Genomic DNA, 18,509 nt, shown 5'->3' with positions numbered 1-18,509 from the left:
TGGGCTAAATGCTCCAATCAAAAGGCATAAGGTGGCTGATGGGCTAAAAATACAAGACCCAGTGGCCAGACTGGTGGCACAGCCATTAAGTTCACATACTCAACTTTAGCAGCCTGGGGTTCACACGTTCAGTTCACCAGGGGCAGACCTGTGCACTGCTTATCAAGCCATGCTGTAGGAGGTGTCCCACATATAAAATAGAGGAAGATGGGCACAGATCTTAGCTCAGGGCTAATCTTCCCCCCCCAAAAAAAAGACCCATATATATGCTGCATGCAAGAGACACACTTAAGACCTAAAGACACTCACAAACTGAAAGTGAAGGGATGGAAAAAGATACTCCACGCAAATGGCAATTAAAAAAAGCAGGGGTAGCAATACTTATATCAGACAAAATAGATTTTAAAACAAAAACTGTAATAAGAGATAAAGAAGGGCACTACATAATGATAAAGAGAAAAATCCAACAATAGGACATAACATCTGTAAATATCTATGCACTCAACAGAGGAGCACCTAAATATATAAACCAATTATTAACAGAAATAAAAGGAGAAATAGATAGCAACACGATAGTAGTAGGAGACTTTAACACCCCACTTACTCCAACGGATAGATCATCCAAACAGAAGAACAATAGGAAAACATTGGCCTTAAATAGCACATTAAACCAGACAGACTTAGCAGATATATACAGAACATTCTATCCAAAAACCGCAGAACATACATTTTTTTCAAATGTGCATAGAATGTTATCCAGGATTGATCACATGTTAGGCCACAAAACAAGTCTTAACAAATTTGAGAAGACTGAAATAATACCAAGCTTCTTTTCTGACCACAACAGTATGAAACTACAAATCAACTACAGGAAGAAAAGTAGAAAGCCACAAATACGTGGAGATTAAACAAAACATTACTGAACAATGATTGGGTCAACAAAGAAATCAAATGAGAAATCAAAAAATACCTGAAGACAAATGAAAACAAAAATACAGCACACCAAAATTTATGGGATACTGCAAAAGCAGTTCTAAGAGAGAGTTTTTAGCAATACAGGCCTGCTTCAACAAGCAAGAAAAATCTCAAATGAATAATCTAACAGTGCACCTAAAGGAATTGGAAAAAGAAGAACAAACAAAGTAATCAAAACAACATGGTACTGGTGAAAAACAGATAGATAGATCAATGGAACAGAATCAAACAGCCCAGAAATAAACCCACACATTTATGGACAGCTCATTTTCAACAAGGGAGCCAAGAACATACAATGGAGAAAGGTAAGTCTCTTCAATAAATGGTGTTGGGAATACTGGACAGCCACATGCAAAAGAATGAAAGTAGACCATTATCTTACACCATACACAAAAATTAACTCAAAATGGATTAAAGACTTGAATGTAAGACCTGAAACCATGAAACTTCTAGAAGAAAACATAGCCAGTACACTCTTCCACATCGGTCTTAGCAGCATATTTTCAAGTACTATGTCTGACCAGGCAAGGAAAACAATAGAAAAAATAAAGAAATAAGAGTATAGCAAACTAAAAAAGCTTCTGCATAGCAAAGGAAACCATAAACAAAATGGAAAGACAATCTAACAATTTGGAGAAGATATTTGCAAACCATATATCTGATAAGGGGTCAATATCCAAAATACATAAAGAACTCATACATCTCAACAACAAAAAAACTAACAACCCAATTAGAAAATGGGCAAAAGATATGAACAGACATTTTTCCAAAGAAGATATACAGATGGCCAACAGGCACAGGAAAAGATGTTCAACATCACTAATTACTAGGGAAGTGTAAATCAAAACTGCAATGAGATAGCACCTCACTCCCTTCAGAATGGCTATAATTAACAAAACAAGAAATAACAAGTGTTGGAGAGGATGTGGAGAAAAGGGAACTCATACACCACCGGTGGGAATGTAAACTGCTGCAGCCACTATGGAAAACAGTACAGAGATTCCTCAAAAAATTAAGAATAGAATTACCATAGGACCCAGCTATTCCACTGGTGGGTATTTATCCTAAGAACATGAAAACATGAATGTGTAAAGATATATGCATCCTTATGCTCATTGCAACATTATTCACAATAGCCAAGACTTGGAAACAACCTAAGTGCCCATCAAGGGATGAATGGATAAAGAAGATGTGGCGTATATATATACACAACGGAATACCACTCAACTATAAGAAAAAGATGAAATCTTGCCATTTTCGACAACATAGATGGAACTCGAGGGTATTATCCTAAATGAAATGTCAGACAGAGAAAGTCAAATACTGTATGATATCACTCATAAATAGATGAGAAAAACAACAACGACAAACAAACACATAGATACAGGTTAGATTGGTGGTTACCAAAGGGGAAGCAGGGAGAGAGGAGGGCAAAAGGGGTAACTGGGCACAGGTGTGTGGTGATGGACGGTAATTAGTCCTTGGGTGGTGACCATGATGCAATCTATACAGAAATCGAAATATAAGGATGTACACATGAAATTTATATAATGTTATAAACCAGTGTTTGCTCAATTAAAAAAAAACTAGCAGGCTGGCCCGGTGACGCAGTGGTTAAGTGCGCACGTTCCGCTTCGGCAGCCCAGGGTTCGCCGGTTCAGATCCCGGGTGCGGACATGGCACCGCTTGGTAAGCCATGCTGTGGTAGGCATCCCACATATAAAGTAGAGAAAGATGGGCACGGATGTTAGCTCATGGCTAATCTTCCTCAAAAAAAATTAAATAAAAAAATAAATGAAAAAAATAGTAACTAGTTAATCTTCAAAATTCCTCAATTTGTGTGTGTGTGCACCCATTATGGGTGCGCATTTGGACTTATAAAGACAAAATGATACATCCCAAGTGGTTAATATGTCACATAAGCCTCTTTCAATCTATAGGTTCTTTCTTTTCAATTTGTTTATTAAAGATAATTCTTTTTTTACTTAATATATCACAAACATTTCCCCATCACTCTTAAGGCTTCATAATATTCCATTGTGCAGATGTTCCATTGTTTATTTCCACAATTCTCTATTGTTGAATAATTAATAGTTTCCAATATTTTCCCAATACCCAATCTGTTGTAATAAACACCTTAACATGTAAAAAAGAAAAAAAAGGGGGCCGGCTCCGTGGCCCAATGGTTAAGTTCGTGCACTCCACTGCGGCGGCCCAGGATTCGGATCCTGGGCATGGACATGGCACTGCTCATCAGGCCACGTTGAGGCGGTGTCCCACATCCCACAACTAGAAGGACTGGCACTAAGATATACAACTGTGTAAAGGGGGGTTTTGGGGAGATAAAGCAGGAAAAAAAAGATTGGCAACAGTTGTTAGCCCAGGTGCCAATCTTTAAAAAAAACAAAGAAAAGAAAACACTTGTTACATACACCCTGTATGTATTTAGACAATGGTAAGCAAACCATAAAGGCCCACAGACTCAGTTACATCCCATGACCAGTTATGGAAACAAACTCAGTTCACTTTAATCCTGTGTAGATATCTTTCAAGGGTCTTAAGAATTCTTCAAATTAAACTTCAAGTTTATTTCACATCACAAAAACATTTCCTCCATAAAGAAAGTGTGGAGGTACCTGTCTCAGGGCCGAGTGGTTAAGTTCACCCACTCTGCTTCTGTGGCCAGGAGTTCGCCATTTGGGATCCTGGGTGTGGACCTAGTGCCACTCATCAAGCCATGCTGCAGTGCCATCCCACACAGAGGAACTAGAATGACCTACAACTAGGACAGACAACTAGGTACTGGGGCTTTGGGGAGGGAAAAAAAGGAAGATTGGCAACAGATAGCTCAGGGCCAATCTTCCTCACCAAAAAACAAAAGAAGAAAAAAAAGAATCTATGGAGTCTGGGGAAACCACAGTTTTAATGGAACTGAGAGTAGAATCTGATTTCACATATGCACAAAATCTAAAAAGTGGGCAATACCTTAAGGACATCTCTACTTACCAGATTTGTGATGCTTAAATCTCTCCTGCCAATTCCTACCACATGGTTATCTGTTTATCATTGAATCCATCATCAGAGAACTTTCTGGATTAATTCTATATTTATTCAATCCTTACTAGAATGTATTCATGTGTTATTAAATATTTGCATTTGGTACAACTTTAATTTAGAGTTCAATGTATGTTTCAATAAAACTATAAAATTCTTTCTACTACTTCAGAATGACCAGACTTCAGATAAATAATGTTACTTCTATAGAAATCAATCCAAAATATAAACAGAATCATCTTTCATTTCTTCAAAATGATAGAGCCTTACTACCTGTATGTCATTTTAAATAGTGTGAATCCCTCCTCCCAAAAAGAGATCATTCAAATAAAAATAACAATACTTTCAAACTGATGCAGAATCTATTAGTATCTATCTGAAAATGAGGAATATTTCTCTAAAAATTTAAATGAATTGCCCAGATTAATAAAAATATTTCATGGCTACGAATCATATCCCCTGAGAACAATTAGCAGTTGCCTTGCAAGCGCCAAAATTAACCATTCACTTGAATAAGATTCAGGGTTCTTGAAATAGATCTAAAAGGAAATTCAAGACAGATCTGGTACAAAGAATGGATGTTAGGAAAACGCACCACTCTATTCAGCACAGACCTTGCAAATCTCCAGTTATTCTAGCTCAGTAAAAAGGTAGAGAAACAAAGTTAACCTCTTTCTTTTCATTTTTAATTTAAGAAGAAATGAATCTTTTTTTTCTTACTACCTCGAATATTGAATTTACACAAAACCTTAGCTCATCAAAAAGAAGCCAAGGCATAAAAGATTATTCAATGTTACAGTAAAAAATTGATAAAACCCACAGTACATCAAAGCTATTTCAGCAGCTGCTGCTACATTCTGGATGAAAATGTCCACAGGAGAAAGCCAGACTTTAAATATGGACCAAGGCACCCCTCCACTTTCCTCTGGGGTTATTTTATCAGCTGTGCTTGCTGCCAAAGACCGTGGTCCTTGAAATCAGATAGAAAAGCTTTGGGGGCCCCCTGGTGGTTGTTTGTAGATCTTGGCCATCAGATAAAAATGGCCATGAATCAGATAAGTAAGCTAAGGCAGCCAGGGCCTCCAAACAGCAGGTTCTACAAACTAATATCTCCTCGACGTGATTCTGAGCATTGTCAGCATTGTATAAGTTGTCTACCTCACCCACGGTTGGTTGAATCTCTCTATAGGCGGTCTCCTACAAAAGAAAAACTGCTTTTTCTTACCGCTTAATTCACTGCAACTTAAAAAAATGTATATTTAGTACCCTGACACAAATAACCCTCCCTATCTCCCTCTTTAGGTAATTTTAACCAAAAGCATATTGCACAACGCTGTTGTTAGTGTTGTACAACACAAACTCATAAATCTGCATGGAATCTATTTATTTACTTGGTCTCAGGGCTAGCAAATGAATTACTGTTGGCTTAAATCTTGTAAGTGTCAATATGTTGCTAAAAGTGGTGGATTTAACAAAATAGAAAGGAGTGTATGACTGATTTTCATCAGAAACTACAACCTAAAAAAGGAGCTATTCGACGGCCTGTTAAATTTGGAATGCTCTACCTACCCAGGTGAGACTAATCTAATAAACCACTCCTCTCAATCTACGTTAAAGGTAGATGGCCCAATTAATAGAATCCGAATTCATCAAACAACCTGCTCAAAGGTGCTCCACCCTGGACTGAACATTGTAATCAAGTGGAGTGTTTTTAAAATGCGGAAGCCTACTTTCAGAGATTCTGATTTGCTTGTCCTGGTGTAAGACCTGGATGTCGGTATCTTACAGAAGCTCCCCAGGACATTCTTAAGAATAGTCCAGGCTGAAAACTATAACCAGGGACTCTGAGCAAGGCAGTCAGGGTGCTCCCACGTCTGCGTGTGGCTGAGTCAAGATTACGAAGGGTCACTTTCTACATCCAGTTTCCCCCACTTCTGCTAATTCTCCCTCCTTGTGATCACATGCAAGATTGTAGCATAGACAATAATAAACTCGACCCCCTATTTAATATGTTGGGTTGCAGCCAATTATATATTTTGAAATCTCATGCTCACAGAAATTATCAAAGCTGAGCAGCGCAGAGAAACTTTGGAGTTATAAAGGTGGTGAGTTATATATATATATATATATATATATATATATAATTTTTTTTTACGTTGCTCAGCCACCAGATACCAAGATTTACTGGTGGACTTCTCAGCAGGATTTTGCTGTGGGCTAATCTCCTTGAAACATCTTTTATCCAGGGCTCCTGTGATACCGCATTTTCTCCTTTCCTCTCCAACCTCTCTGGCTGCTCCTTCCTATTCTTATACCAGCAATTCTCACACTTTAGGGAGCATCGGAATCGCCTGGAGATCTTGCTAAAACACAGAGAGCTGGGCCCCACTCCCAGAATTTCTGACTAAGTAGGTCTGGGGTGGGGCCCAAGAATTTGCATTTTTAACAAGTTCCCAAGTGATGCTACTGCTGCTGGTCTGGGGACCACACTTTACGAACCATCCTTCAACACAAATACATGTCAAAGTTCCTCCAGCTCCATCCTGGGCTCTCCTCTCATTTCACTCTACACTCTCTTCCTGTACAATTACAGCCAAGACTGCTCCTTAAATTACACAAATGACCCCATGTTTCTATCTCTGGCCAGACTTCTCATAAGCTTCTTTAAGCTCTAACTGCCTGCTCAACATCTCCACTTCGTAGTCTCAACAGCATCACCATCGCAGCCTTCCAAGGCCAGACTTGTGATCTTGATGCTGCTCAAACCAGGTCCTCTTCCTCTTCCAGGGTTCCATAACTCAGTGAATGGCTTCACCACAATTTCACAAGCCAAAGTCCTACGATTCCTCATTGACACCATTCTCTCCCTTCTGCGTGTAGCTAACAAGCAATTTATTCCAAAGTCTGTCTGTATTACTTCCCAAATATTTCTCAGAACCACTACCTCCACCCTAATCCAGGCTATAATCATCTCTCACCTGAACTAGCATCATTCCCCCACATTCACCCCACATCCCATCCCCTCTGATCTTTTCCCAGCACTACAAGAACTTATTTTTTTTTAAATGAAAACCTGATTGTATGACTCTCTGCACTTCAATTGCTTCCCATTGATTTTAAATTTAAATTAAAACCAAAATCTAATCTATCTTGGTTTACAGGTCCTAGAAGGCACCAGCCTCCACCGATCTTACCAGCCTCATCTCATGCTGCTCTCTGCCTTGATCTCTGAGCAGCAGCCATAAGAGCTTTCTACCAGTTCCTCAAACACTCCTGGCTCCATCCTCCAGGGACACCTCACCCTATTGTCTGACACTGCACACCACACCCATCTCTCCACTCACTCTTTCCCTAGTTAACCCCAGCCCGTCGTCATTCAGCCCTCAGGTGAGGTGTTACTTTTTCTGGAAAATTCTTTGTTACACACTTGTGCCTCTCAACTCCATAAGACCCAGCACTTTTTTTATGACAAATATTTTATAGTGTCTCCTTTACTGTCTTAAAATTAAATTTACAAATCATCTAACCTCTCTATACATATAATTTTAAAAACAAACAATGTAGTACCCAAACTGTAACATAAAGCAGAAATACAAGGAAAGCAATTTATAATAAACAGTAAGGTGTCTTTCATTACGTAAATGATTAGTCATGACCACAGGAAAAGATCCAATAAAGTAACCACGTTTGCCTATGATTCCATATACAGAATCACTGTGAATCAGAGTCCCAAACGCAGACCAATACAGGTTTGTTGCATTGGGGACTCAAACACCGTCAGCAGCTTTGCCGCCAGTGACAGGATTTTCCAAAATAATGAACAACTGTAATTAAAGTCGCACACAAAATAAAGTACAATCTTCTCCCGAGTTACGTGGCTCACGGTCTCAGAAAAGTCTATATATTAAAATCATGCAAAAATACCTTGTATCTTTATGTAAAAGGGAGTTCAGTTCCAAGCTCAGATAATGAAACACATGCGTATCCAGAAGAGTACCTGAAAGTCACGTGTGAAGAGAGACAATACTTTGTGTAGAAGACCATCCTGTGAGCTCTAGGATGTCTAACGCTGTTCCTCTCCTGCTAAATGCCTCCAGTCATTTGTGGTGGTGAACAAAAATGCTCCCACACATTTCCAAAGCTCCGCCCAAGTGGCAGGACTGCCCTCACGAGAGGCTGGTAACAGCAGCCTCTGCCCTCAGCACTTCCTCATGCCATATGCACTCATAGAACGCTACTTTCCCTTTGTAATGATACATCTACGTGTAAATATCCGATTAATGTTTGACCTTCACAGACTCAGAGCACCAAGAGAACAGTGACGGCATCTGAATTTTGTTCACCATTGTGTTCCTAGTGCTTCAGATGGCGCCAGCACACAGCAGGCACTCAATCAATTTTGCTGAATGAATGATTGACCGTGATTCCTTCTGGTGCTATGTGCTGAAAGAGCAGACAGCTCCATGCCTGGCTCCATAGCTGTGTCAGAAAAGGCATTAACAGGAGTCCAGGACAGATTTGAGATTATATGTATCTTCCCTGTTGTCTTAGTTCAGGCAGCTATAACAAAATACTGTAGACTAGGTGGCTTATAAACAATGAAAACTCATTTCTCATAGTTCTAGAGGCTGGAAGTCTGAGATCAGGGTGCCAGCATGGCAAGGACCCTCTTCAGGTTGCAGACAGCCAGCTTTTCATTGTGTCCTCTCATGGCAGAGAGAAGAGAGGGCAAGCAAACTCAGATAGTTACAAGGGTGCTAATCCCATTCATGAGGCTCCACCCTCATGACCTCATCTAATCCCAACCACTTCCCAAAGGCCCCACCTCCTAACACCATCACATTGGGAGGCAGAGTTTCAGCATACGAAATTTAGGGGGGCACAAATGTTCAGTCCGTAACATCCGTAAAGTTTAATACATTTTGTTTTTTCTTAAGAACTACCAAATCCAGCTTGTACTCTCACTTACAGTAACACCAAAGTAAGAGCCAAACCAGATCATTTGTAAGAGGCCCTCCAATATGGTGAAAGGCCGGAATACAAGTTTGTCTTAAAAACTAATCCGGAAGAGGTAACAGAAGAGCTTCCAGTTCAGTGTGCTGCCATCAGGTGATTCACGAGTAACGTGAGCAGCCGGGGCAATCACGCACTGGAAAGTATTCAGATCACTATTGCTTTATTTTACACGTGATTATCAGCATCGGAAAAAGTGACTAGGATACTCCAAGTAACAAAACTTATTGAGAACTAGCCAAGACCATGCTGGATTCATGATGAGCTAAGAGAAGACTCGTTCTGGCACAAGTCACACATGAGCAAAAAGATAAATACTTTTTGGTATCAGATTTTAAGAGCTTCCTCGTTATAAGTATTTAAGTCTCTCCTATCAAAAGACTTGCTAAAATTTAGAAGTTATTTGGAGCTGGCCCCATGGCCGAGTGGTTAAGTTTGTGTGCTCTGCTTTGGCAGCCCAGGGTTTCACCGGTTCAGATCCTGGTTGCGGACCTAGCACGGCTCATCAGGCCATGCTGAGAAGGTGTCCCACGTAGCAGAGCTAGAAGCACCTACAACTAGAAGATACAGCTATGTACTGGGGGCCTTTGGGAAGAAAAAGAAGAAAAAAAAAAAGATTGGCAACAGATGTTAGCTCAAGGCCAATCTTTAAAAAATAAAAAAAACAAGTTATTTATCAAGTTATATGTAAATCTACCCAAATTTGTTGAAAATCCTGGTATCAGATAGCAGACCCAGAGAGCAAACAGACAAGACTGAAGCATTAAGATAGAGACTTCCAGAAGGAATGGCTCTGGGGAAAAAAGATAATTCCATGGTTATGAAATGTCAGTGATATTACAACATCTTTTTAAAATTAAAAATAAGTGAATAATAGGGGCCAGCCCAGCGGCACAGTGGTCAAATTCATACGTTCCACTTGGGTGGCACGGGATTTGCTGGTTCAGATCCTGGGTGCGGACCTACACATCACTTGTCAGCCATGCTGTGGCAGGCGTCCCACATATAAAGTAGAGGAAGATGGGCACAGATGCTAGCTCAGGGCCAGTCTTCCTCAGCAAAAAGAGGAGGATTGGGAGCAGATGTTAGCTCAGGGCTAATCGTCCTGAAAAAAAAAAAAAAATAGGTGAATAACAAATTATTTAAGTGAAAAACAAGACAATTAAAACGTCTGAGAAAGATAAAAACCTACATGCCTCTGTCATGAATACAATTTCATGTATACAATGAGGTAAGCATGAATTCATAATTGACAACAGTAACCTAACCATATCAGGAAGGATTAAGGGGAGATCCTATTTAAGAGAGGAAAAGGCCCCCATCATTATAGAAAGTTGATAAAGCCTAAAATTTTTAAATTAAGATAAAGAAAAGTATAAGATACCTAGAAATACAATGATATCTACTATAAGAAAGAGCTTAGAAAGTTAAAAGAAGTTGCCACTGGGATTAAGACTAGAGTGAGAGATTTACATTTCACTGTAAATGTCACAAAGCTTTTTTCTTCTCATTATATATATATCTATTATGTTGATAACTTTTTAGTACTTAAGCTTCTGAGAAGGTTCATAGTCAAAGACTAAGAGCTGCATGAACTTTTTAAGGGATATATTTATCTCATTCTGAGTCTCGTTAAAAATAGTATGATTTAATGTACTGTTTGAGTTACAAAAATCCAGATTCTGCAGACCTCAAATACACTGCAGACCTTGAGCAATTATGTCTGTATTTTCTCAGAGATTTTAGGAACAGACTGTGAAACATTTTAAACCCGTAGCTATAATGACTTCATGGCGAACTACACATTCCTGGATGACCTCTTGGCCATAAGTTACTTTATGAACTGAAAACCATGAGCTAAGTCTACAGTTTTAGCCCATATTTCTCTTTGAGTGCGCATGCGTGTGAGTCAATCTCTCATCATGACTTCTGAAAACATTTTTTTTTGGCTGAATAGGTAGAAAGAATTGAAGTGCACTCTGTTGAAGGAAAAGAGATTGTATTCCTTTTACTGAGAACCTTCACGTGAAAAGAAATAGCTTATTATAGAAAAGCCCTGTACCCTAGGGAAAATTATGATTTTAAGGATTATGAACCTGTCAGTCTATAAGTTATGAGCTAGAGGCAGCATCTGAAGTTTTGATTAATCTGCTCATTATTCAGTTGACCCGACTTGCTAGCCTTGACAGCATGGAAAAGATCTGCAGTGCAAGTTATTTCCAGCAGAAAAACATGAAAGTAGGTTCTCAACAACAAGACTATTTGAAGCTTTCTAAGTAGACGGTGAGGGCTGTGGAGAGGTGATGTAGCAACACAGGTCCTTGGTACTTCATGGTTTAAATTCTGTCTCTATAAGAGGCTTCATTCTTCCCCGACCCTTTGGAGAATTTCAAGCCAAGGGGTCAGAGCTGGTGCGACTCACACGTATGTATCAAAGATGGCATGCCAAGGATTACAGCAGCACTGAGAGCATGTTCGTTCAGTCCGACAGTTCCTACCGAGTACTGAGTATGTGCCAGGCACCACATTGCATGCCAGAATACAAATATAATAAGATACATTCCCTTGGCACCAAGAGCTCAGAGCCCAGTAAGCACATTTTTGATGAGCTCGCTGGCTACTTTCAGCCTGCATGAAGCTTTCTTTACAGACACAAAATAGCAAGCCAGAGGAATACTTTATTGACATTAGCCAAAATTTATCTAGCTTTTTCCATGTACAGGACTGCTCTAAGCACTTGACATGTATTTACTCTTTTCATTCTCTCAACAACTCTATGAAGTAGTTACTAACATCATCCTCACTTTACAGATAACGAAACAAAGCACAAAATTTTAAGTAACTGGCCCCAAGTTTACACAGCCTAATTCCAAGGCTTTGTAGGTGTTGGGGATGCCTGCTGATTTTGTCTCGCACACAGACATATGGCAAACCAAATGAAAAGGCAGAGGAGAACAAAGAGACATTCTTGTTTCATAGTCACAGGAGTCAATTCTCCAAGATACCTAGATATACACTGAGCCAGCACACTGTATTCATAGTTCAGGCCTTCCTTTGTCTACACAGGTACTCCTGCTCCAGGAAGTCTTATGCTTGTGAATTCATAGATAGCTATTTGCAAAAGTAGGCACATAAGGAAGCACTAAGTATAGACTTGTTAAGATTACGTTGAGCAGAGAAAACTTAAAGAAAGAGGCAAAGGAAAATAACCAACCACATACACTTTTCCATTACTTTTAGCTCCATTGCAATGCCTTATCTAAGAAACTTGGAAGAAGATGAGCCATTTCAGGGGATAAAGGGTCCACAAAATGTAAGATTGATAAGATTGATGCTGTAGATGTCCAGGGCATGGGACAATGAGCACGCACAGGACAGGAAGGTACACTGAGGCTGCCCCCTGGGGGTCCAATAGAAGATGCAGATGAATCACAGAAGGACCACCAATGTCTATGGGAACTTCTTAGGCTTGAGCTCCTTGTCCATGGAACCTGCTGGGGCCTCCACCCGTCCAGGTCTTCAGGCAAGGAGCCAGACGAGGGACGGTGACTAGAAAAATAGGGAGAGTAACCTCCACACCACCAATACCTGATTGTTCGCCTAAGAAGAAAGTGCCTCCACCTAACAAAGGAGAACCAACTAAACATGGAAAATCAAGAAAGGAAATGACTCTTGACATTTAATGTCTTTGGAGAGGAACATCCAGCCTGCTCTGGAGGGAGGAGGGAGATTTGAATTCAATAAGATATTGACATACTCAATAGGCTAGATTTTTTAATAACTAAAGATGACAGAAAAATTATAGACTCAAATTGAAATCTTGTTAAGGGACCCCACAGCACAGTGGGCACAGGGATGTGATAGGACACAGGAAAAGTTAAAAGGTCAAACTCTACTATGTTTACACCCCAATGAGCCTGAGATCCCTCAGTCACACCAGTTACAAGCTGATTTGATGTATGAGGGGAAAAAATCACCAATTATTATAGAACTAATACCATGATGTATCTTAAACCACCCTGGTCCAAAATATGAGACATTTTAATAAAATCTTAGGCTGGGTAATTCAAGTTTGAGGCTAATCTAATGGCTAATGTTAAATGTGCTAATACCATTAATAAATATCTGATATAAAATATGTCCAGTGTGTACGGACAGAGATGAGAAGTTAATGCCTATGCAACAGATAAGATCAGCAATAAATATCACAATTTAGAAAAAATAACGATTTCCATTTGGATTTGTACCTGAATCCTGGGCCAAACTTGCCACCAAGCTATCATCAGTATTTCTTTTGGTATATCCTGGTCCATATTTTTCATGGATAGTGATTAAGAAACAGCTTTTAAGGGAAAAATAAATTATTATATTAAATTATCTTTTAAAAATGTAATTTCTTGATTCTTTTTGCCTTAAAAATATTTTCACCTGAAGGTACAGGTTAAGGTCAGGCTCAGGCCTCACTGGACAAGATATGGAGATCCCACCAATATTGGAATTAATTCTCCATCCAGGATCCTAAGGGCACTGGGCCCTTGGTTTTAGTGGAAATATTTTCCTTGCCTAAACCAGGTATGTGATACCTGTTTCACTACTTCCTTCCAATGTGTATGGAATACATAAGACTATATAATCAAACTTTCCTGCAGTCAGCAAGCCTGATATTCGTGTCAGAGGGTACCCAACTGCATCTTCTTCATGTCCCATCCCCAGGAGAAAGGCCTTTATGGTTCCCCCCTCAGCCTCTGCTCTGAGAGGTTGGTGCCCCAAGATTCCTTCCAGCCCTGGCATTGCATGAATCCTTGTGGAAACAGTACCTCTGCCTTTCCTATTCCAGATCAGGTCCCCAGACCCCCCTACTTGGGAATACAAATAAGACATTCTGGCAAATAGGACAACTCAGTCTCTGCACATCTTTACACAAACCTGAGCAAGGAAACCTTTGGAGGTTTGCAACAGGCTGTCCTCTGCCGTAGACTTGAGAATCAAACCAGCTGCTCAGAGATTTCACAATGTCAATCAAGGTACATGAAGACACTCCTTTCGGCTTTGATAACCATTTTTTTTTTCTGTCTTCTAAAAATGGATATACAGCATCAGTTGTCAGCATGGGGCTTCAAGAAAATTTCATCTCAATTATCCTAACTCTAGACCCCAAACTAACACATTCTCTTTTCTTTGATGCAGAAAAGTGACCCTGCTTTGGATAAATTCCCCCCAATTAGTCACATAAACGTGATTAGTATTTCAACCCAAATTTTCTGAATGAAATGCAGCAATTCTTCCATGAGATGCTTTGATAGGTGCAGTTTAATTAAACTTGCTCAAAAATGATTACATGAGTGTGTGAGATCCATTTTCCTTGTCCCTCATTTTCTCACCCTGGTAGAAATTCCAGTCCTCAGCTCAAAGCCTTCCCCGCAATTACTGGTCTTAACTGGCTGTCCCTATTCCCAGCCGACACCCCTTTAATCCTCCTCCATGTGCATAAATAATAATGATAGTTATCATTTAATAAAAGCTAAATGTGCTTAACATACACGACCTCATTGAATCCTCTCACGACTCCACAGGATAATCATTATTACTGTATCCCTTGTACAGATAAAGAAACTGAGGCTAAAAAAGGGTAAATATTTGCCCAAAGCAACACAGCCAGTAAATGGCAGTGCTGAGATTCCAGCTTATATCTGTCTTACTCCAAACCTGAGCCCGTAACCACTAAATTTAATTTTTTCTCTTGGAATCAAAACATTTAGCATTCTGTAGTTCCTAAATTAAATGCATGTGGGTATGTGTGTATATAAGTAACATTTTAAATTATGCAATTTATATATTATATAGTATAAATCACATATATAAATATGTATATACATAATTTATAGTATATTATATAATATATAGTATATAGTATTTAAGAATATTTATATATTATTACATATTTATAAATATATGAGGCTGCTCCAGACTGAATTTATTACTCCCAAGGCGCTCACCACCCCAACTCTACCCTCAACGAATGCATCTATTCTATAGGTGACAACTCTTCTTCATTTAATTAAGTTAATTAGTAAACCTTACCAGTTTTACCCGCCAAACATACTTTTGATTCATTCTTTCCTTTTCACTCACCTTGTCGCTACTTTATTTGACATGGTGAAATCAATTTACTGAGTGTCTACTCTGTGCTGGGCAGGGTTCTGGAGCCCAGGGGTAATACTCTGTCCTTAAGTAGCTCATAGCGTACTAGAAAAGAAAGATATTCAAGAGAGTGCATCTCCATCCAGGGTGAAAGACGCATCAGCAGAAATTGCACACAACACACAGGCAGCCCCTAGAAGGGAGTGAGCAGCCCTGGCCCAGGGGGGTTGGGAGACCCCACCCACCCCCCCACCCCGGAAGGGGCTGCCTTGAGGCTAAGTCTTGAAGGATGATGAGAAGGAGGCTGACAGGTGGGCAAGACTGAGTGGAGGCAGCAAAGGAGGGGAGGATGTGCCAAGCACTAGATACGACGTGAGGCCATGAAACAAGCACTGTGAAATCCCATCACTTTCCTCCTGGACTACAGAAACAGCCACCAGCTAGTCTCAGTTCTCTCCCTTATTGAAGACCACCTGAACACTACTGACAAATAAGTCCTCCAAAAGCATAACTGCCCTTCTCAAGAGCCTATATTGTCATAAATTATCAAATTACACCCAAACTGCAGCCTCTTATTTCAAACCCTTATGAATGATCTGTTCCCACATTTCCTTATCTTCACTATTACTTACCCAACTCCCCTCAAAAATTTCTGATGCGTCTGCTCCCTTGCTGACAGGAGATTCAACCCTACCTTACGCCTTGTGAACCCATTCCCCAACCGAAGTCTAGCCATGCTTAGGACCCACTTCCTATGCCACCTATTCTTGGCCCTCTCTTACCTGCTCTAGCTGCCAAAACTGCCTGGAAATTGGCATCACAGACTCACAATTTTATACAGAAAAAATCTTCAGCCCCATTTAGTCCATCTTCCCCATCTGTCCATAGTTGCTCAAGTGGTGGGCTGTTCCTCCCTTCAGTCATTCAAGAGGTATTTGTTGGTTATCTATTATATGTAATTCTTCTCAAACTAAATGTTCTTTACGGACCTCATTTTCCCTTTCCCCTCCTTCCTCTCCACTGCCATCCTCCAAACCGTTTCTCCTCTTTCTGCATTCTGTACAACACATGCCAAGATGGAAATTTCAGAAGCATCTTCTACTCTTTTCTCTCTCTTTACTCCCACATCCAATTGGTCACCCAGCATGTTAATTCTCTTCGGAAAATATATCTAAATATACTCTGCTCTAGTCCGCTGACCTTCACAATGTCCCCACTGAACCACTGCAGCAGCCACCTGATTGATCATCTCCCCTCTGTTCTCCCCACTGCTGTCAGAGAGGTCTTCTCAAAACAGGGGATCAAACATCTACCGAGGGCTCACTCACCTGCAGGTACTGCGCTGGGCACGGGCAGTCTAAACAGGAACAAAAGCGCCTTTGACTTCCACCAAAAATGTGAGCATTTTGAGGGTGGAAGCTTTGGCTAATTTAATTTTCTATTGCCAGCACCTAGCCGATTACCCGGCACATCATCACTGATTGATAAATACTAGTTTGAAAGAATGAGTGAATGAATGGAAAGTTCTAAGTGTAAGTGGTCACTGAAGAAGAAGGAAACAAGATTTCTGACTTGAAGAAGGCAAAATTGGCTGAGAAGTAAAGACTCAGACAGTAGGTATAATACAGGCAGATAGTTTGATAAATGGCACAAAATCAGTTGGTGAAGAGTCAGACTTCTCATAGTTTTCACTATAGTAAAATAGCCAGGTGGAAGGTTGGGATGTAGCAGCTGCTTCTCTAAACTCATTCTACAAAGAAAGTCCATTTTCAAAAAGTCTTAAGGGAATAAGTTGACATGGTGGTTGTTAAAATTACTATGTGAGGACTATTATGTGAATCTCAACACTATCCCAGGAAAGTACAGGGGAATTAAGCATGAAAGGAGAGGAGATCTTAGGTTGTACTTGTGTAAAATACAGAACCAGTAAAAACGGCATGTTAAGGACTAAGATGTGGAACTTACCTGTTTCTGGCTTGTAGTCATTCCCCTCATTGACTCCTTCACATGGCTTGCTTAGGAGACGGCAAAAATCACCTTTCAGAAAATTCTCTACATTCAATGTGGTATCTCGGATTGGATCCTGGGATAAAAAAGACATTAGAGGAAATGCTGGTGAAATCTGAATCAAGTGTCTAGTTTAGTTAATAGTAATTTACCAAGGTTAATGTCATAATTTTGACAAATCTATCATGGCTACATGAGTTGTTAACGTTAGTGGAAACCAGAGGGAACTATCTTTGCAACATTTTTATAAATCTAAAATCAAGCCAAATTAAAAATGTATTAAAAATAAATCCAATTCTGAACTCTTATTTCCAAGACATACTGGGTAAGCAAGGGTCAGTCTGCGATTCAATCATGAGTGGTCAAACTGGAGGCCTCAGGGGGAAGGTGGTCCAAGGAATTTGTCTTTTAAAGTTCTCACCCTTTTCCCCCAAATCCTACCAGATTCCTGCCTCACTCCCATGCCTGGTCCAGACCCTGGACTCTCTCCCCTGCACAGATGCTCTTGTGGTCCTGTGTTTTATTTATATCGACATATTAATGCTTGCCTTTGCCAGCCTTTTCTCCGACCTCAGATCTTTGCACAGCACGAAAATACCTCCCACTCTGAGAATCACGCTGCCCTGCCTCCCTCCCCCTCTCTCTCTATTACATTACATCATCTCGTTTTAATGTCTTCCCAGCATTTAGCTCGATGTAAAATTACATCGTCCACTCACTTGTTCACCTGATTAATATCTGCCTCCCCCTCTCTAGGCAGTAAGCTCCCTGGAAATAAGGACCTTGCCTGTCTTGTTCACTGCTGATCCAGGGCTCAAAACAGTACCTGGCACAGAGGAGATATTTTTTAAAGTAATAAATAAATACACTTCCTGAGACAAAAGTTTCTGTTATGTACTTTCTATATCCTCTCCAGCTCCTAGACCCACTGCAATAATGACTCAGAGAATTGCGGCAACGCTCCCTAAAATGATGTCTCATTCTCACATCCATCGGTTCATTAAAGAAGATGTTTCTTAAGCACCTGCCTGCTCAGTATAATGCAGAAATACATAGAACCAGAGTCTAGTCTGGGAAAGCCAAGCCACATGAAGGAAGAAACACCCCCCCTTACTTACAGTAATCTAGCACTTTTTAAGTTCCTATACGCTATAGAGTGGCTAACCTTGTAGAAACTAGCATTTGAAAGTTTCCAGAAAATCACTTCAAGAGCCCTAACGCAGTGATTAGAGAGAGAGGGTCCATTGTATGTTCTCAAATTCTAAGGGGTCTGTGAAATACTGACTTCTTTTCCCAGTGAAATAAGACTTGTTTTATTT

At 40.1% G+C, this 18,509-nt stretch overlaps 1 long non-coding RNA gene across 2 annotated transcripts in view; it reads right to left on the bottom strand.

The window, feature by feature from the left end:
- Positions 1–8,152, bottom strand: part of LOC138918629 (uncharacterized) — a 97,062-nt gene extending 88,910 nt beyond the window's left edge. Inside the window, exon 1 of one of the 2 annotated variants that reach the window (XR_011428181.1) lies at positions 7,954–8,152. This is a non-coding gene — a long non-coding RNA (uncharacterized lncRNA). The remainder of the gene's footprint in view (positions 1–7,953) is intronic. The other variant, XR_011428180.1, reaches the window with a different exon arrangement.
- Positions 8,153–18,509: the final 10,357 nt, after the last annotated feature.

Source organism: Equus caballus, chromosome 18 (assembly GCF_041296265.1).
Source record: "Equus caballus isolate H_3958 breed thoroughbred chromosome 18, TB-T2T, whole genome shotgun sequence".
NCBI lineage: Eukaryota > Metazoa > Chordata > Mammalia > Perissodactyla > Equidae > Equus > Equus caballus.
The sequence above is the reverse complement of the archived record's forward strand: the minus strand, read 5'-3'. Positions and strand labels throughout refer to the sequence as shown.